Genomic DNA, 22,084 nt, shown 5'->3' with positions numbered 1-22,084 from the left:
TAGCATTAGCTTTAGCGTGCTTTTTGGAGAGTTTTGTTTTGCTATTTCTTTTGCAATCGCTCCAGGTTGTCCCCATCAGCTTTGGCCAGTTCCACCTTTTTATTCTTTTCTCATTTATTCATTCATTTATTTTCGGTTGCTTCAATCTCACAGTCAGAAAATGATCTTCGAATTTCTGAAACATTTACCAACATCGGCAACGTTTCAAACAAAGGAAGCTATAGCTAGTTTGGCTATAGCTAAAATTAGCATCATCTCACCTCCTGCTGCTTTTGTTCTTTTATTATGAAATAACACAACTAAGAAAGACCTAAATTTACCTCAGAGTTAATGATGTCTGAAATTTTAATCCCAAAATTGGGGAAATCAGAGAAAGACTGTCAAAGTTTTTGCCACAATATTCTTAGTCGCCATAGTTTTGTTATAAATCTCATGGGCACTTTCTCCCTCTTACTTTTAAATTACTGCTTTTAATCTCAGATTTTGATCGAGTTGTAAGTCTCTCCTGTCTGTCCTGTTCTGCAGATCCTCCAGAGATTCTTTAGGTCTTGTTCTAAAGATCGTTCCCTGTAATATCCTCTGACCTTTTGCATTGAACTAGATAGCTGGGCAGAGAGCTGCGAGCGGAGCCAGAAGAGAGGGAAATCGAGCTGCTCTGCATCTATCTCTCCCCAAGGAGTGTCGTGTTTCTCTTTCCACCATTTATTTGAAAGCTATCATTTCCTGGGATTCATCGCTGAAAAATGGCATTGATTCTCCGGGATGATAGATGCTAAGTGTCCTTCTATCGACATGCCTATTGACAGACCTGTGTAAATTCTGCATCTTATTACCCCCCTGGATAAATGATACACCTTGTGAACATGGAGGATGTAGCTCAGTCGATGGCAATGTCTGAGCGCCTCCTACAGTAGTGGGTGTCACCGCTGAACGGTGTGATTCATTCCGTCAGAAAACACCTTATCAGTCACGCTGCTGAATAATTAAACATAATAAGACTGATGGGGGTAACGTCCCACTGCAGAGCACGCTGCAGGGCCAAGAAATAAGAGCGACTACTGAGGCTGTTATTCAGCTCTGTGCTGCGGCTACTGTAGGAAGGTCAAATCTTAATCTACCGGTGTTTTTGAATCTAATATCCCTGTCTGGAAAGTTTGCCGTAGCATTAAAATGACTTATGTAAAGTCTTAAACCTACTGCATGTGCCGCGGAACAACTCGTTTCTTTACTGCAGTGTTTACAAGGGCTATTTTTCTTTGACTCTGTAAGGTTTATTGCATCTTAATCCTACCCTTTTGTAGCGCTGCCTGCAAGGACGTTAAATAATGTCCCACTGCCAACCGTTTTCTCCATCTCAATTTGTTTTATAGTAATACACAATTTAACCTTCAGAATAGCATTTGCAGGTTCATAACACTTGGAACAGGTGTAATTTTTCTAACAAACAGAGCTGCAATGTGACCCTATTCATCTATGTTTCTTATAATGCATTGTATTAATCTGTGGGCCATTCGTGAGCCATTATTTCAACAGCACAATAATTCACTCTTATTGTTCAGCCTCGCTGCCGAGGAAAATCTTTCTTGTCCAGTTGTGCTCTCCTCCGTGCAGCTGTTGTGTGGGATCTGTGGGCTTTCTGCACAGGAATCCATGAACCATTATACTGTAGGTTATGGAGAGTCAAATGGGCTCATGTGATTCAGCCTCTTGAAAAAGGGAATGTCTTGGCTTGATCGCCCTCTGTGATTTGTGCTTGGTGGCTTTTTGGCTTTTCATTTGATAATATTCAGTTTCACCACAGGAAGTCTAAGTAATCGGTGCTATATGATCTTACACAGGAGACATTATCGCAGCATATTACCAGCAGCTTGTGTGTGTATGTAGTCAAACAATCCACAATCCATTAAGTTAGGGATAAACTGAGATATCGGTCATAATTTTGTTATTTCAACAAGATCATCTGGAGAAACTGAAGACGTTTACATTGAGGCTGCAGCTCAAAGCAGAGCTCTACGGTTCCTGCAGGTTGAACCTCTGTGCCAACGTTTGCTCCCCTTGTTCCAAAGATAAATTAGCAGCTCCTAAATAATGCAGTGAACCCTAATTCTCTTTGATTAGTAGTGAGTTAGATGATGGCGACCCATTGAAATTGGTCATCAGCATAAATAACGAGCGAATGAACTGATAAAATGCAAAGTCCCCGGCCATCATAAATCAAACGGAATCCACTGGCCATGGAAGCGGGTGGAATTAGAAGTCCATGCTCCTATTAATTATGTTGCCTTGTGAAGGCGACAGCGTGATAAATCAGCGCTGAAAGGCCCTTCAGTGGCTGAGCCTGAGGAGTTCGACTGCCTGCAAATTGCTTTGTGTATGCTCCTAATTGTTTCTTAAATAACCCACCTTTTTGAGGCAGGTTGGAAAGGTAGTCTACCAAGAAGGGTCAAGGAAGTCAGAGCCGCTTCTTTCCCAGGATAACGTTATAGAAAATCATCTCATGCTCTCTCTACCCTCTCTCTCTTTCTATCTCTCCACAATATAAAACAATGAATACACCCTAACGAGGCCCAATAGTCCCTTTAAATTCAATGAAGCTACACCGAACTGCACAAACTCATAGATCCCCTAAATATGCAGATTCTTGTTTTTTCTCTGCATATTTTCTTGAGAAAATCTCAAAAAAGGTTGAAAAACTACCTCATTCCACAGTTGTCTATCTTTTTCCTGTTAAATCCCCTATTTTTAATCAGCATTATGGTCATTGACTCACTTGGACCAAAACATTAATCAATTTTAAAACTCTGTTTGCTTTATTAGCCCATAATTCTGTGTCCAATGTTTCGGTTTAACTCATTGAAATCATTAAGAACAGGAAGATGTGGACAGAAGCCACTGTTCTGAATTTTGTAAATTGTGTATTAACTTAGGTAATGTATATTATATATTTAGGTAATATATTTCCTTGTCAATTATTGTGGGCTTTACAAACACAGCTTTATATCAAATCTTTTATTTTCATCCCTCTTGTGTAATATTTCCCTGCAACTGCTTTTTTTTTTGGCGGCTGAATGAAATCAAATGGATTAAATTAAATTGCTTTAGCTTTTGAGGCATGTAATAACGATCAGACCTCTGAGGAGCATGTAATTAATGTGAATACTGAAGCAGTCATGAGCTCTTGCTCATTAAACTACAACCAACTATAAAACTCTGTGAATTTGGCCCAGGAACTTAATTTGGATTTGTTGAGCACAGGCATCGTTTAGCATGAAATGTAGAGCTTCCAGAGTATTTAGCAGGAATCTGTAGTTAAGTTAAATTGTGTGTGCTGCCTGAAATGCCAGCGGTCATGCAATGTCAGAGCGTGGCTTTGTGCCTGGGTCAGCCGTCAGTATGTGATGAAGGGCCTCTGTACTTTGATCTACTGACAGTTCTGCAGAGGAAGTGTGTGTGTGTGTGTGTCTGTGTGTGTGTTGTAGGGCAAATATAGTGTACGCTGTCGATATTGATTTTTTTCTTCTGACAAACCATTTAACCTATAAAATGTCAGAAAATAATGAGGTATGCTCTTTGTGAGCTCCGAAAGATGAAGGTGATTTATCACATCCAGGATCTCACAGGTTGTGTTATTGTCAATGCAAAAACCAAGAATACAAAAATTAAAAAAAGAAACTTTACAAAACTTCCAATGAGAATTTCACAAGAGGAATCTCAGTGTTACCCTGTCAGTGGGAGTTTCTGTTCATAGCCACTAGCCTATACAGCCAGTTAATTAGCTTGAGAGTAGAACACTCCTCTGGAACTGTTGGTCCTTGACTCAAGTCTGTGAGGAAACATTGGTGTTTTCTTCCACTTCATATAGCATTGTCCACATTATCACAAGCCAAATGGTTCATCTTAGGTATTTGATTAGTTCAGATTTGGTCGTAAAGCAAGATAAGATAAAATATGATAAGGAAATATAAAACATAGAAAATAATATGTACAATGTAAAAATAAAATATACAGTGTAAGAGTATTCCACATATATGAACTTGAAGAGCGATATGTGCTGTGCAGTGTAAAATGTCCTTTTTTTAAACATTGGAAAGAAATTTGTAGAAAAACTTGTTAAGCTTTTGCAAATATGGCAGGAGATTGGTTTAATTTTTCATTCTTGTGTTTGTGAGCTGGTGAATATCTAGATGGACTGAAAAACAATACAAATCCAAACTGTATTCACTTTGAAATAATCTTAAATGTTTACAAAAATACTGACAGCTATCTTCATCATAGATTAATTAATTATTTGCCAATGAATCAATCGCTAAAACTGCAAATTTATTTTCCGTTGATCATCGAATCAATTCGTGCTCTAATTGCTGTTGCAGCTCTTTTGTAAAGCTGCAAATGTTCACATCAGAGAAGCTGGATTCACTGGATGTTTGACATTTTTACTCGATTACTGAGAAATGATGAATTGATTCCTAACATTTCAATATATATATTTTCTGTTCTATGGGTGTACATGTTAGCGCGTCTGTACATAAACACACATGTGTGGCCGGGGCGCCCTTCAGCTGACATTCAGCCTGTGGTGTTGTTTGAGTTTAAATAATGCTCCTGTGCGGTCGAAGGAATAATGGCTGGACTTTCATGACATTGCGTCAGTGCCAAGGTGACTGACTCGAGGACTGATTGCTCCCTCTGTCGCTCTCTCTTTCTCTCTGTCCGTCCCCTCTTCTCACCCTGTCAATAAGCATCCTCTTGTCTGATGGAGTCACATCAGGGCACTGCAGCTGACACCATGGTGTCTTTATTTCCTGCAGCAATCCTTTTACAACACACATCAGTGGTGATTAATACACTGACAGCAGCCACAAGGTTAACCCCCTGCTGCCAGCCGGCTACTGTTACTGACAAACACACAGGACTCACCTTCCATACCTAACTACACCAGGCCGCACCTTCCTCTCTGATATACTACATACTGTGTATAATCAAAGAGCAGAAATGATGGTGCAGGATTTCACTGGCTTGCCCAGCACTGTACACTTTAAATTTGATTGATGGGAGCAGATGATATTGGTATTCCAAAACTGTCTTTTACATTAAACCAAATGGTTGCTCCCACTTGCAGCTGTCTGCATGGTTATTAAATCGGAGGCCTTCCGATTTAAATTTATGGCATCCATTACTCAAGAATTTACATGTCCAGGTGTTGCATCTGTTTGGCTTCAGGTAGGGGTCACTTTGATTTATTAATATCCGCGGATTCATCTGCGAGACAATCACTGACATATTGTCACTTAGGGCAGCGTGTCTCTCTGTCTTTTAACAGCTGTGACAACCTGCGTGTTATTAGCTCCCCGGCTGATTATGCAGACGTGCGTACCTAAAATGTGGGCGTCTGTAGGGCGAGATTACACACAGTGCTTAATGGTTATAATAGCCAATAAACAGCAAATCATAGACTCCGAGTTGAATGAGGATTTTCTGGTTATATCTTATCAACACCTGCTTAATCGCTGAACATCTCAGAAATGTCATGATGGAGGAGATAAGGCTGCGGTCTTCAGGAGTGATCGGACCATCTGGGTCATTCAGAGCCATATGTTCACGCCTTGTTTTTCTTGCACCGGTTCATAAAACCAGTTTGTTTGCTGGAGCTTACAAGCTCGATGATTGTGCAGCTTTTTTAGATCCAAGTAGCTGCTGGTATGACCGAGCTTGGATTTTTAATAAGTTGCTCAGCAGAGAATTAATCAACAACAACTTTGATGATAAATGAATTGATTTGTTTAATTAAATGTGAGAACTTGTTGTGTTTCTTTTTTTTTTTTTTCATAATCAAAAGCCGTGTCCCAATTCAAGGCCAAAACGAAAGCTTGTCCCATCCTTACTGCTGTCACCTAGCAACAGAGCTGCAGTTGGACACGACGAGAAAGTTTTAATGCCCCTTGGTTTTTTAATATGTGTACAGTTAGCTCTTAGGTTGAGTTGAAGCCTTGAAAAATGGTTTGTCAAGAATAATCCGACACTTGGAGCCTTCATTTCTCGGGGATGAGGGATGCAGCCCTTCTTGAGACTAATTTGATACTTTTTGTTATGGATCTTTGGTTGGACAAAACAGTCACATCTCTAATATTATATGGCATGAACAATCATTTTTTGTATTAAAGATCATTGATCTACTTGTCAAATTTGAAACTAATCATCAGTCGCTACCCTCTGACTATCACTGTAATATGGGATTGTGACCAAATCTCTTGGGATCACAAATGATCTTAAAAGACGGACCCTTCAGCTGAATTTTAAATGTCACATTTGAATTTAAATGTCAATAAAAAACGTCTGCCTTTCCTCTAGTTTTTAAATTACTTCACTGTCTCCATCGAATGAAGGCATAACTTGAAAGAAAAGAAGACGATTACGTTCTGCACCAAACACGAGCGTCTCTCCGCTCGCTGTGCGTGTCAGCGGGACGGACCACTGAGGGCCATAGGTGGCCCAGTTGTTAGGACGTAGCAAATGTCACAGGCTGAGGGAGGGAGCGTCCCCTCGAGTCCCCCAGATGCTGCTCCCACCTCTCATCATTAACTCTCACACTGAGATAGTAATTAGGGCTCCTCGCGGCATAAGACAGATTCTGCATCAGACCAAATTTTCTAAGCTGTCATTCTAATTATATAGGCCAGGGCAAGATGGATCAGCTTGGCCGTGTGTTAGTATTGATGTCAGCTAATCATGGTGACTCAGCCCCGAGCCACAAGGCGCTCTGCTGTGTCCATCTGACGCCACGAAAAACAAAAAGCTCACGATAGAGGTGGTGACGCTTCCAAAGGATGTGGCTGAAGAAACTGTTATGTGTTTTATCTCACCGCTCGTAGACTATAGTGTAATCCAGTCTAACAGTACTGTGTCATGACTCACGGTAACAGTTAAGCTTCTCATTTAAGTCTGACTTTGGCCCCCGCTTCTCAAGCAACTGCCAAATTATAACCTTTTCTCACTGTGCAAGCGGGGACATGTTAATTGGATTTGACAAGGGCATATTATGCACAACAACTATGCATAATTCGGCAAAAATGGAAGAGAAAATTGGAAATAAAGAAGAGAACAAAGTAGATTTACATGGTCGGGTAGTCTGAATGCCTCGTATCATATTCGCTCCTGCCGCCTGCCTAAAAAGGCACAGAACTGTAACAATGGATATCAGTGGAAAGTGCTTTAAAGTTAAAGCTGATGGATGGCTTGTCAAAAAAAATAATTGCGCTGGTTGGAAAGTGGGTCTGCATGCTTAGAGGGGGGAGAGCAGGATCTACACGGAGGATGATGGGAAGTGACAGTGGTCTGTCAAGACGCAGGGGCTGCCCAGAGTAGTGTGAAGCCCCAGCTAGAAGGTGGCAGAACAGAGCATGCTGTCAGAGCAGGAAAGTGCCTTTAATACATGGAAAAGAAAAGGAATCCGCCTGTCAGACCTGTTCAGCCAGTCGAGGGAGGAAGAAGGAATATGGTGGAATAGGTGTAGACGTGGTAGAGCTGTGTGAAGCCGGCGGGCCACTGGGTGACTACAGGTACAAATCACGCAGTCGAATGAGATGCATCGTCAGCTGCTCGTGGCTGCGACCAGTTACGACTGGTTCCTTTTGCTGTGACAATTCATTAATCAGTTTGACAGATCTGGTCTTATTACATGGAATATTTGACACTTGAGCAATTGGATTGTCAACTGCATCCTATTATAAATGCAATTCAAAGTGAATTCTGCCTCTCCTGTTATCTTTAAGGAGTCTTGCGCTGACCTTGGGAGGCAAGCGCTACTGCTATATGCTTAAATGTATGCACAGTGAGTGAATATACATATAAAAGCCTCTAGAAAATACAGGAACAGTCCAACGCTCATTTGTCTGCGTTGTCCCTGCCCATGCATGATATAAAAGTGTCAGCCTTTGATTGGGGGAATGATGTATAGACTGACCTAACAAAGGATCAAGTGCCCAGTAAGACAGACAGCTAATAGATAGAGAAGCAAGAGATGCCTCATTTAGAGAGGAAGGGCTGTTTGCGCTGCCAATATGACAAAGGGGAAGTCGACAACTATTGATCCGAGCTCACGGATGACAGCTTAAAAATTCAGCAATAATCATGACAAATGAGGAGAGGCACCACAGCCAGAAAATTATCAATAATCAGCGGCTGAGAAGAAATGCCAAGGTCAGAGAGAAAAGGCTACTGAAGTTCTCTTTGTGTGTGGACGCTGCCAGGTGATATATTGGTAAAGATAGGAGGAGCAGCCTCTAAAGCGAGGTAGAAGTTATTAATTAAGTTTTGGATCCCAGTGGGATATGAATGTCCCTCAGTATGGATTCTTTGCCAGAGCTCAGTGAATGCCAAGGGCAAAGAGACCATTATGTAACAGGCAGTTTCTGGTGGCTCTGATCCCTCACAGGGGAGCCGCTGGATGGATGTGCTGTATCAATAACTCATTCCCTTTTCAAAGGAAACCTGAAGAAGGCTGTGGCATTAGTAGCATCGAGTTTCATGACAGGTCAGGGCTGATGTGGGCTCAACCTGGAGGGATTTGTCTCCAGCCAACAGGAGTACTACCAGCCACCCAATGGAGCAACTTCATCAAGGCCTTTTGACAAGGAAGAAGAATGAGTGGGATAAAAAAAAACACTCTCTCTGGGTCTTCTGCTCTGGTTTGGGCCATTTCGTCCATCATGACTCTGACAATGTTACTGCAGTCCTCTCTTAACTTTATGCCAAATACAATCAACACAACGTCATGCTGCAAGTTCATCCACCACAGCTGCCTCATCTGTCGTCTCTCTGTGTAACACTTCCCCCAAAATCTCTGTCTGTCTGTATGTGGCTCGCATATCCCAAGGACCTTTCATCCTATTGCCTTCACACTTGACATATGTATTGTTCAGGGCCAAAGGAAGTGCAGTGTCGAGTTTGGTGCGATTCAGTCATGCAGCATTTGAAATATTGATAGAATTTGAATAAACAGGGAAACAGCACCTTGCTCTGCGTACAGCAGTGGGGGAAGGGCAGCACTGCGGAGAGAGATGTTTTCTCTACCTGAGATTAATAACAAACATAATCGGATAACGTACCGGGACAGCGTCATGCTGCCGTTGAAGGTTTAAGTTTGCCATAACTAACTTATACCACCGGCTCCACTCAAGCAGATGTATTGCACAGAACCTAAGGAAGCACAATTATTAAGTTCAGTCAGACAACTCACGTTCAAACGTTTATTGCAGCAGTAGAACAGGTTTAATGTTTGGCGTCTAGGCTCCAACTTAATCACTCCCCCATATGAATGCACAGGAATGATGGGAGTGATGAGCAAATACTTGTAACCCAGCGTCGGAGCCTACAGGTGGATGCTGGGGTGGTGGAGAGGGGCTGAAGCGACTGGTAGCAATACTGCAGCAGCAGTGCGAGCAAAGGGGATGATGGGAAATTTCTCTCTGTGTGTATTATAGATGGTTGTGGAGAGTGAGGTGTGTCACATGATGTATGTCACATGATTGGAGCAGCGCAGCTCGAGTTGGCTGCCTGAACTAGCTCGCAACTATACTCGTTTGTAGGAACAAGCAACAATATCGCAAGACAAAGAAATGACCCGACATTGCACAGGTCACTGATAAGTTTAGAAACAACCCAGTGACCTCAGCCAGAGAGAAGGTCTCTGCCCAGAAGGCATTTAACTCATATTTATGACTTAACTATTCAAACATCGCACAATACTCCCATTGTCCTAAATGTACACTCACCTATTAGGAAATGTTACGTTAATGTTTGATCAGATTCTAGTAGAAGATCAAACACTGTAGCTATAACCATTCCGATGGCAGTTTGAATGTAAGATTTGTTTGATAAGCTAAGTACATACGGTGGTGAGTCACTGCCTCAATGAATGACACATCCTCCTACCTACGAAAGGTGGCCCTTATGACACTCTTGTAAAGTCACTGTGATAAAGTAAGTGACGTGTTTGGTTGAAGCGACTGATCATTGAATCATGAGACTTTTCTGTCTTGTTATTTAGGCTCAGCAAGTTGCATAACAGTAGTGTCCTCAGTTTCTTGCTGCTGAAGTTGATTGAAAGGAGGTTAAACTGTAAAGCCCTGAAAGGAGTTGCTGACACGACCAACACAGTCGGTTTTATTGATATGCAAATACTGTCATGCGGCTACAAATGCAATTTTTTGCAGGTCACCTGTTCAGCCAAGGTTTAATGGGCCATGAGGTCAAAAAGACAAGAGAATAATTTACCAGTTCTGTCATATTCCTGTGACGGAGACGTCATTCTGGCTTCGGGACCTGATTTGTTGCCTCTGTGTGAAAAGTGGCATGTGGCTGGAGGTATGCACTCTTCAGGGGAGGTGCGCTTTCTCGCATCTTTGGTCCAAACTAGCACACCGCTAATAACAACACAAGATATTAATGCTCGCCTGGTGAAAACCATCATGTGGCAAAGAGAAAAGCTTTGCGGAGGTGTGAAACAATTAAGCGCCCGCAGCAGCTCATTTGTTGAAGTGTGCTTGGCATCCTTGCCAGCTATATAGAATGTTCACATCCATTCACACGGAGTTGTACATTTTTTAAATACCGTTAGCATCATAATGTGATACGTCGCCTCGAGAGGGATGATTATTTTGTCATATTATTGCCGCCCAGACGCTGCCCACACACTTCCTTTGCCTTTGCTGTAAGGATAAAGCACAGTTCCTGTTTTTCTGGGACCATCTGTAAGAAAAAACCAGCCCAAGGTAAAAACGATGACTGCAACTTGGCAGAAGATTAAACGGGCCCGCTGCAAAAGCCATTAATAATTCTCATATTTTGGAAACAGACCATACATACAGAATCTGTGGTATTTAATCTCCTCTCTCAGCGAATAAAAAAAAAAAGGTCAGCTGGGAGGGAAAGGACTTTTTTTTTTTTTTCCTTCCCCGGCCCAGAGTGATGGGCCTAGCTTTTCCAAGGCACCCCATTTGTCTGTCAGAGCTGTGAGCAGAGCCAGTGATTTAGTTTCCATCACATGAAGCTCATGTCCGGTTGATGATACTGCCAGGCGGGATATGGGGAGTATTTGTCACCTGCAGCTTCGACAGGGAGATAATTGCTGATAGTTAGCAGAATAATAGGATATGAGCATTACCAGCCTCGCAGGGTTTTCAGGAATATTTGTTGCTCACACTCGAGGACACATTTTCCCCACATCGTTTCAGTATTGACTGTGTTTACACGGGGACGATTTAAACTAATCAGTGTGAAACAACTGACACTTTAACTAGGCATTTTTTCACATTACACTGCTGAACCATTATTTATCATGTTGGCAGTTGTATTATATGTATTTCCATTATTTGGTTGGTTTAAAGATATATTACGTAACAATTCTTCATTAAAATGTATAAAAACGACCAGACCTACATCATATATTTCGTTGACTTGTGTACTAACATCATCCAGAATGAGAAATCCCCAGTTTTATTCAAGGTAACAGGACGTTTCATTTTTTTTTATTGCATCATATCTACTTTTTTGAGGAAAACAACATATGACAAAGGAAAAAAAAACACTTCTAGCTAGTTAGCCGTTTTTTTTCCTTCCACTGTTTGAATTGGCTCTTAATGGATCAAGAATATTCATTGTCGTTTGCTGCATGACGTGAATACAACTTTATTACACGACCTCATTACATAAATGAATGAATAAATAGATACAGAAAAAGGAACCCAAACCAAAGTGTTGGCTGTAAACAGTAGTTAAATCCCACTTTGTATAAACACATTGACAGTGCCATGCATTCTCATATCTGCCTTTGTGTCATCCACTGTGTCAGGCAGCAACCCTCTGACCCATCAGCAGGTCTCACACAGCCTCAACACCTCTGCCAGGCAGCTTCCAGCACCACCACCAACAACAACAACTCTGCCTGTGACCACAAACAGAGCGAGACACATCAGACTACAGAATCATCTCAAACTCACCAGGAGCTGTAGTCCCCACCCGCCTGCGGCTCAGGTTAGAGGTTATTTTTCTCTCATTATTTCTTAGTTGATCCGCGACTAGTGCCAACGGTAACATCTAAAGTGCAGCAGTCAGCGAAAAGGATGCACACTGATTTCTGTTTGGAGACTTGGCTGGTCTGGGAGTTCATCTCGGGGTCACTTAATGTTCTGTCTCCAGGCTAATTTGGACATCTTTAAAACCATGCAGCCCACTAACTGGGAATGAAAAAGTCAGAGTTGAGCGTTTATCTGAAGTTGTACTTTTGCCCCGAGTGCTTCTTGATTTCCCTTTCCAATGGTTTTGGCACCACATTGAGAGGACAAGTGTGTTTTACATTCTCCTCAAACACAAAACAATGAAGATCTTTGTCGAGACTTAATTTGACCCAAATGTTGGCGAAATAAGTGACTTACAAAAGAGACGGGTCACATTAGACAGCCGTAATGGATGGAGCAGCAGGAGGAGCGGCGCAGATAAGGGAAAAGTGCCAGAAAACTCAGCTGTGGGGGTTAGGGAATAATCTCTCTATAATAGCCAGTGCTGGGTCAGAGAGCACACCCGGACCCCCTTGCTGTCCTCCTGTGTGTTAACTAACGCTCACCAGAGTGCTGCCTGAACCCGGGGCTGGCAAAGCCACAGAGTGGGATCCACATTCTCAGCAGCTCCATGACCCGGCTGAACCTTTACCTACCACCCGTCAGTGGGAGGGAGTGGGGGTGGTAACCGCTGTAGAAGTCCTCTGAGCCAGCAAGAGGCCGATTTAGACAGATTCACCCCACTCCCAGCGAATATACAACTTTGAAACGAAACACAAATTATCTCTGTTGGGAGCACAGTGAAATATTTATTGCTGTTGTTTCAGTCAGTGTGGTTTTATGTGCCGCTTGTGTATTGGATAGTTAATGGTGTGTATTTTCCGCCCGTTTGTTGTACTCTTTTTTTATTTTTCCTTTCTTTCAAGGACACGAAGGATAAATCTTTTTACCATGAGAAATCTGAAATTCCCTTTCCAAGAGCGTCTCGATGCGCAGATGGAAATACCTCAGTCTGTCCTGGGATTGAGAGCCACGGACATCGGGCTTTTTAAAACAATGATCTATCTGATTTAGCCCAAATTGGAAGAGCTTTCAAGGCATTTAGGTCCCACCCAGTAACATGATTTAGCCCTATGACTCGCCTCATTCTAACTAGGACTAATGAAGGGGGGAGGGGGGGGCTTTAAGACGTCTCCAGCATGCAGCCAGGCATTACCGATTAGGTCATTGGAACGGCCGCTGGGCTGAGCATGATGGATGACTGGTGGAATGAGTTTCTGCCTGGCGGTATTGTGAAATCTTTTCATTGTCACTGACGGGGCCTATGAAGGGGACTGATAAATGAGGGAGCAAGTGTCAGAAACGCCCTTCTTTGCCCTCCTGCGGCTTTAATATCTCCCCCCGGCTACAGAGCAGAAAGTATTGATAAAAGCAAAAGTTTTTAAAAATAACCACATCGTCGGCGAGAGCCAGGTGGAGCGAGGTGGAGATGATTAAGGCGACCGGCTGCCGGACTAACCCCGGGGTTGGTCGCTGTAAACACTAGTCGGGGCCGGTGTCCATGCTGGGAAGAGGGGCCCGCTTTTTATGGGGAACGGGTGTTACCGCGGTGACACAGTGCTGTGATGAATGTGTTACCTCCATCTGGTTCCTGCACATGTAATAAATATCTGGACTCATGTTTGACCTCTTTCACTTAGCAGACACATCTTTCACATCGGGAACATCCAAGAGGGAGTCTCGATTATAGGTGTGTGTGTGTGTGGAGGGGGGGTTGCAGGGGCAGTATTTTCTTTTCAATATCTTGAGGTATTAGTGCAACAAGAGCAAGTACACAAGGTAGTTAGTGTATACAGTTTATAAAATCCTCTTTGCAATTTCCAAGGGCGTCCACTGGCCTTTTTAAATTGTGAGCAGTTGGAAAAATTCAAACATGTTAAATTCAAAGCCACAAATCCTCATGTTTTGAGAAACTGGAACTGCTGCAAATGTTTATTTTTGCTTAGTAAATTATTTAAATGTATCATGAAAAGTCGGTGTTTGATCAATTTTCTGTCAGTCCACCAATGGATCGATCGACGGCCTCAGTGCAACCCCCCAGTGGATCAGCATGTAAGAGGCAAACACAGGGAAAGAAATGACCAAAGTAAAACATGCACACGGACGCAGCTTTTCTTTTTAATCCCCCCCCCCTTCCTACATCTTCGCGGTCTGACCTTGCAGCTTCTGTGCCCCATCCATCTTGGGCTGTTTAGCCATTTCACTGGATACATACTGCGCAGATTAACACAATTCATCACCACAATCATCCTCGATTCATCACCCTTCCCAATGAATGTTTTGACATCTAGTTAATTTTCTGCTGATGATTTATCAAATTATAATTACCATACTCTGAAGGAGTCATTCGTTATGTTGATACATGATAATGATGCCAAAGTGGATTGAATTTTAAGTAAGTTCTCTGTGATTATAACATATGCATTATTGTGAGTAATGCCTTACACTTTGGTCGCCTCCAGCAGCAGAAAAGTCTGGGGACGATGTTAATGTTGTGACAATCAATGGCGAAACAGGCAGGTTGTTAATTCGGTTTTAAACTACAAATTGTCGAGAGAGGGCACGCGGCGCATAAAAAGTTCCCTGAGATTCGAGGCTCTGATTTAAGGTGCTTCGTAATTAAAGGCTGCACTAATTTAGTCAGGGCTCCAGTTACGCTCCTCGAAAGCAAAGACCCCGTTAATGGCTTAGCTGCAGTGCTCGGGTACTTTATTAGCAGTTCACTTGTTCATTGAGCCTTACCACTATGCTTAAAAAACAATCAATATAGTCAGCTATGCATACCACGAGACAGATAGTTCATCTATTGATTATTCTTGTTATTATTTAATTAAAATGCTCATGAGGCAGCTAAGTGGTCAGTAGGGTTGTATTAGTCTGCCACTTATTTATTTTCAATTAATCCATCAGGTGTTAAGTTTATTGAATGTTAGAAAATGGCCATCGCATGTTCTGGGTATTCAATGTGATTGTTTGTTTGACACACAGTCCTAAACCCAACGATATTCAATTCATAATGATAGAAAATCAGCAAATCCTCACATTAAATCATAAGACATAAGTCATATGATCACTGACCTTGGGAAACATTCTCTAATGTGTTTAGGTTCAAGTAGGTCATTTTTTATTTGCTGTTTGTTATTTACAAGGATTACACAAAATCTACTGAACGGATTTTATTGAAACTTGGTGTATGGGTAAGGTATGGGCCAAGGAAGAACCCATTAAAATGTGAAATGGTTTAAAGCATTATTTTTTTCTAATCTCTAACCTTGAATTATTAATTATATTATATCTGTCAAGGCTGTTAAATTAAATAAAACGATAAGGAAACGTCTGAGAAACTGTAACCTGCAAACATCTTGCATTTCGTCTTGATAAATAAGACAAATTGATAAAGTGACATATTGTGTCAGTGCTAGTAGTTTGGTTATGGTAATATTCCAAAACCTCAATGTACAATCCAGACACATTGTTTCTCTGCACTTCTCTCTGTTAGTTTGACTGTAGGTGTCGATCAGACTGGACTCTTCACCTCGAGTTCACCGGCTTATTGAAGTCGGATTGAATTAATCTTGCGTGATGTGTCTGGTTTTCACAAAGCTTGAATCTTTTGTTTTGTCCAGGATGACTGTGTCTCGTCACTCAGGGGCTATGGGGCAATTAATTAGTACGGTTTTCCCAGAGAACGTTATGAGGTCAAGTTGCCTTTTCCCATTCAGGGTGATTCAATGTCAAGCTGTTGTTTCAACCCTGAAAGTAATGATGGCCAATTTCAGAGAGTCTGATGTTTCTGTGACATGGATCTGAAAGAGGAACAGAAATGATCTGGATAGTGACGAATTATTTGTTTCTTCAAATTGCAACAAGGGGGGTTTCCATAAATGAGGCTTATCTCAAAATGTTATTTACTGTTTGTACAATATCACGTGATTTGGACATAAGCAATAATGGCGACTGTTCCCAAAGACGAAGGCTCATTCAAATTGAATCTGTGTTTTTTTCCTGTATATATATATATTTTTTCCTTTTGGACATTTGTCTTTACAGGCTCCCACTTATCAAGATACTTATTCAGCTGTCCACTCCCATGTTTCTCTTGTATCTCACTCGTAACCATTTCGCCAGGCTAAGTGCTAAAATTGAGCAATTTTGTCTCCCTTTAAAATAAACCAACACCTATTACGTTGATCTTTTATTCATAGCCCCCTTTACCTCTAACGTCCACCTCTCTCTACATCCTCTTCCCCTACTTGCCCTGGCCCCCCAAAGAAATGCTATGGTGCGTACCCCCCACTCCAGACTTGTCAGCTCCAATCTGCAGTCATTTGGTGTGAATTGTGTGCCTTGGTCCGGGGCCCTCAAGGTCAGGGCCTGGTAATTGATGTTGCTTATTCATCTGTTTCCTGTGTCTCTTCTCCCTCCTTACACAGTGGCCTTTGTTTGTATAAATTGTTTGAAGATTTACTGTAGTTCTTAAAAGCCCTGGGAAGTGTCCCCCTGCTGCCCGGGCTCAATGTCCCTGCCCAGCGCCGATGACACACCGCTGGTCTCGGACAAAGGCCTGTTTTTCTAACGCAAGATGGAGGGAGCATCTCCCCGCATAACAATTGAGGCAAGACTTGAATGAGACTTTCACTCACTCTTCTGGGCTCTAAATCAAGCTCTAAATGGCTTTTAAAAGAAAGAAAAGAGAATAACAGAGGGATAAAGTGGGGGATGTATTCAGAAATACAAATGTTTTCAGTGCTACGGTTAAAATTCACTACTACCGCTAAAATTGTGTCAAAATTCCCTTCCACTAAATCTCTTAAACTTCCTTTTCCTCGGCCTGAAATCCTGGCGGCCTTACAAATGTGGACCTGGATTCCCAAGAGTTACGAACATCTACAGGCCTAAGAAGAAAAGCTGAGGTGGAATCTCCTGCGAGCACACGAAGTATCTATTTCAACACTTCTCGCGTCTCCGAAGAACTATGCTCCCCTGATGGCTGTCACCCAAGGTGCAGATAAACAATGGGTGCATTTGAAAACAAAGCCATGATTATGGGGGTACGTTTAATCCCAGCTCGACACGTCAGCGGGCTGCATGGGCGACGGCTTTCAGGAGAGGCTTTGAAGTGGCAATCTTTTCAGATTCTTGGCTCATTACACAATAAAGAACTCTTCATATGTAACCGAAGTGGGCTGGGAAATGATGGTTAATGATGTTTATGGGCTCCTCGACTTGCAGTGAATTGACAAGGGTGGCCGTCGTGTGGCTGGTTGGCTCTTTTTTGAATGACGCAACAGGAAATGTCTTAGTCACTGAGGACGGTTTATTGTTTTTTATAGCAAACCACAAATCCATAAAAGAAAGTAAATAACGCAGATTGTAATAGTTCCGAGGAAAGATATTAAAATGGCAGGAAATTAGCCTTCACACGTCCTGGTTCTGGAGAAACTAAAATACTAAATCATTTATAATAAGATAATGCAGGAAAAGTAAATAAATGTTAAATTAAAATTCTAAATCATTCTCCTATGTCGCTTGATCGTTAGTCTGAGGCTGAGTCATTGAATAACCCGTCTTTTCCACTTGTTGAGCTCCTATAAATCTCACCATTTCTCTCCTTTACCGTCACCAAACAAAAGCGCTAATCTCCTTGATCATGCTCCGTGAACAAACGGGATGTGGAATGTGAGTGACGTGCCCACAGTAAACATAGGAAATGCACCTGTGAGGACAATGTGTTGTGGAGGAACAAAAAAAAAATGCACACAAGGCAGCTGGAGACCTTTTAATTAGTGCTAATTACCTTAGCAAAGGAACGTCGGGAGGCTTGAAAGGATTTGTGTCAGCGCGTGAGAGATCAAAGATTGAGGCAGTCACGTTTTGTTCTGCTGAGTCAAAAAACTAATAAGGAGGGTGATAATGGGGCCCGGGAGAGTGACAACCCAGGTGGTGGTGTGTTAAATCCCCACCCAAGCCTAGATCCACTTAAAAATCAGACGTCTTAAGAAAATTCAAATCTCTTGACCATGAACCAAAGGCTCTCAAACCCCAAAAACTCACACTAAGATGTACATTGAAAGGGGATTCCCGCTGTTTCTGTGTTCATTATGGGAGAATAAAATGGCTAAATACCGCTACAGCGTCAGGTAAGCCTGTCAGCCGGCAAGTTTCATTTTTATGATTGTATAAGCCAGAGGGTCTGCAAGCTTTTCAGTCACAACCCATCAACCCGACCCGTGTGACGGCACCTGCAAGTTTCTCTGGAGGTGGGTCAGGTCTAGCTTAAAAGTCGGCCCCCTTCACATCCAATTCACCGTCACATTCTTACCTACAGGCAACCTCTGCTGAGCCCCGGTCATTAATCAAAGCGGAGTGCTGTCCTGACCTCAGCCCCTTCCCTTTGAAGTGCTCTGTCCTCTGCAGCATGAGGAAATCATTTGCTGCCTGATTCAATGAGCCATCAGTCGAGCCAGCAGACCTAATGACATGTGAGAATATTAACCTCCTACCACCAAGAGTGCTGCTGCTTGGGAAGCAGTCTATTATTCATCCAAGGTTTTACTCAAACCCTTTTTTTTTTTTCACACACACCGGTCTCTCTCTGTTAAAACCTCCTGCAAAAACTGTTGGGGGCACCTGTGCTTGGTTCTGGTATTCATTATTTATTATTCCTCTATTTCATACATGTAACAGTGACTTTAAAGGTACAGTGTTATTCCAAATTCGAACAAAAGGGTCATCCCAAATGAAAAAATTAAAACACCATTGAGCCAGACAAGAGCTGAATCGAGAGTTTGCTTACATCAGTCTTCACTTCTTCTATTAAATCTCACACATTCATATCAGTCAGCTAAATATATCAGAATTTTTCATTAAGATCTATACATTATTACCTGAGAAATAAGTGAAAAATACCCTATTTCGTCATAAAAAAATCCTGGATTTACCCCCAAATTGTATTGGTTCTTTCTCGGTCAATGCGCCATCCTCCCAGCAAGTTTTGTTAAAATCCGTTTAGCAGTTTCTGCGTATTCCTGCTGCCAACCACCGGACAAACAAATAGAGAAGGGCAAACCGTGACCTCCTTGTTTGAGGTAAACATGATCAGTTGACCTGCTATGTTCTTGCCCTATGATACAGGCTGTGATCCATATGCAAACAAAAGGTTTTCCCAAACACCTTAATTAGTTACACAATGGAACCTCTATTGCTCTAAGATTGCTCAGTTGACGGGTCTGTATAAATATACAACTACTAAATCTACATTTTATGTAACACGTTCATAAAGTATGTTCCTTTTGATGTTTTATAGTGTTGTTAATGATTGGTTAGCGTCCGTCCAGTTGTTCCATCATGAGAGCACCAATCTTTCAATTTATGCGTGTAATAGATGTGAGCTATCAAAATTATATGGTAAAAAACAAGAATTTGGACTTTAATCAACAATGTTATGTGTTTAAAATGAAGGTAAAAAAAATCCTTGTCTTTTTTACGACCGTGCTGCTCCATGCTATTCATTATAGTTTCCTGTCTCGACAGGCAATCTGTACTGAGAAGCCTCCAGTCCATTACACACATATGAGGTCCATCACTCCTACAGTATTGACAAATTCATCAGGCATTTTTCTCTCTGCTCCCTGAGCAGAATTTAGATTTGACTGCTATTCCCAACCAGAACAGCCTCGTTAGAATACAAACATGGCTTCTCCAATCCGCAGATAGTTGGGAGCTCTAACAGTGAGGAGACATTACCTGTCAGCGGTTACAGCTTGGCCCGGAGTTTGCACTGATTTGTCATGTACAACACATTGTCGAGGAGACATGCATCTTGCCTTACTTGACGTGTAAAAAAAACCCAAAATACTATTTACTATGAAACCTTAAATATATGCTGCCGTTGTTCACGGGCAAGGGATATTTATTAATTTAGGCTCACAATAACATGTTTTAGCTGTAAACACAATGTACCTTTCACACCTTTCAAGTCAAAACAGTGGATGTGTTCGCGCTCTGTTGGTTTCCTGTTACTGGTGAATGTCTATTCTCTCGTCTTATAGCTCTGGTTTTGGTCTCTACCAACTCATGAAAGTAATCTATGGCTCACTGGCTTTTCGCCTGTCTCGCCTGAGCAATTCTCTGGCTTCATCAGTTTGAACGATCGCACTCATATTTCACATTTAATTGATTGTTATTGCAGCATATTTACTATAGACACCATTTATGAAGCAAAAATGCCAAATATTTGTTAGCTTCTTCCTCTGAAATATGAGGCTTTACTGTTTTTCTCTCCATTTTATGGTGTTGTAAATGAAATATATTGGGGGTTTTGAACTCTTGAACTCAAAACCAATCATTTGAAAATGCTCCCTTGACCTCTGAATACTTGCGATGGGATTTAACATTTTATTTATTGCTTTTATTATTTTATCGACTACATGATTAGTAAACCAAACCTGTAGAAGAATTGATACTAAAAGAAGCGATTGGCTGCAGCTTTAATTGATTTAACAGTGAGCTCATGGAGCAGCAACATCAGACCCATTTCACTTGCTCACCTACATAATCTGTTCATCACTGTCACATATCAAGACTCCCTCATTCCTTGTCACATGCAGTTGTGGAGAAGCCTGGACAGACACCAAGTGAAATCCAATCTGACAAGTGATAAAAAAGTGTTTTGGCATGTTACAGGCCTTGTGGGCTGGCCCTAGTACCCCACGGTCACAGGTTGAGGACATCCGACCTGAAATGCATGCAAATTAATGGTCGGCATGACTGACATTTCCACCAATGAGCCCAAAGTGTTGGCCTGTTGTCAGCAGGAGTTTATCAATAGACACGTCTGCATATGCAGTCGTCTATCGATCCATCCATCTCTGTCCGTCCGTCTCTGCATCACTGTAGCTTGTCTGTTGTCATTCGGTGGATCGGCCGTGAGGAGAGATGGCTGCAGGAGTATAAATTTGCAATCTGTGCACCTTGGGAAAGGGATTTAGGATGATGGCGGCGTCATTTTGTGACATGTCAAAAAATCTCACTGTTCAGATTTATGCTTTTTGTAATTCAGTCGGCTTCACTGCTTGTTTGCACCTCGTAGGAAGCACGCAAGTAAATGCTGCGAGTTGTACTCTTGTCACCGCTGTTAACATCATTAATTTGAGGTAGACGGGCCTCGTTTGCACTATTTGCCCTTGGAGACCGACTCGCTGTACAGAGAGTGCTGAGTGTTTCGGTAACAAGGCCCCAGGTTAATTGCGGCGAGTACCAGAGGCCTTGCCCCTCCAGATAACGTGGAGCTTTAGAGCAGCGAGATGCTTTGTGATTAGAGCGAGGGACCAGGTAGGTGACTGGGGTGAGGATAAAGAAGCCAGATCAGGTCTCCGGGGAGAGAAAGGTGCAAGTCTACAGGGGATTGAGGTAAACAAGATTGTACCTGTGAGGGAGATAGAAGCTGCTGCCCTCAGGTCATTATTGCCTTTAGAGCAGGAGGCAGAAGGCACACACACACACACACACACACACACACACACACACACACACAACTCAATGCTTATCAATGTCCAGGAGATAATAGGGTGACGATTGTGCCCTAAACTGTCAGCCAGTCAAAGCAATCTTTCACGATGAGCAGACATTCAGCTGCTTCGAGGAGCAAGTGAAAATTGAATTAATGAAACCGAGGCATTAACGCGACCAATAACTTCATCCCCATTTGGCTAATCAGTGTTATTCGGCTCACATATATGTAAATCATCGCCACAAATTAATTGTAATGACAGGTTCACTGCCAATATATTATTATTACACCTATAGTGTTAAACCGGGCTCGGGCCACAGCTCCCATGGCAGTGAATTTAGCTGATTAAATCAATGGGTGCACACAGCAGTGGTGACACGAAAACAACAATTAATAAGCCAACCCCCAGTGCACAGCGGCTTCATTTTAACCAGGCTGCTAATAACATTACAAGGCAAAA

Source organism: Hippoglossus stenolepis, chromosome 21, assembly GCF_022539355.2.
Source record: "Hippoglossus stenolepis isolate QCI-W04-F060 chromosome 21, HSTE1.2, whole genome shotgun sequence".
NCBI lineage: Eukaryota > Metazoa > Chordata > Actinopteri > Pleuronectiformes > Pleuronectidae > Hippoglossus > Hippoglossus stenolepis.
Note: the sequence above shows the minus strand (reverse complement) of the source record.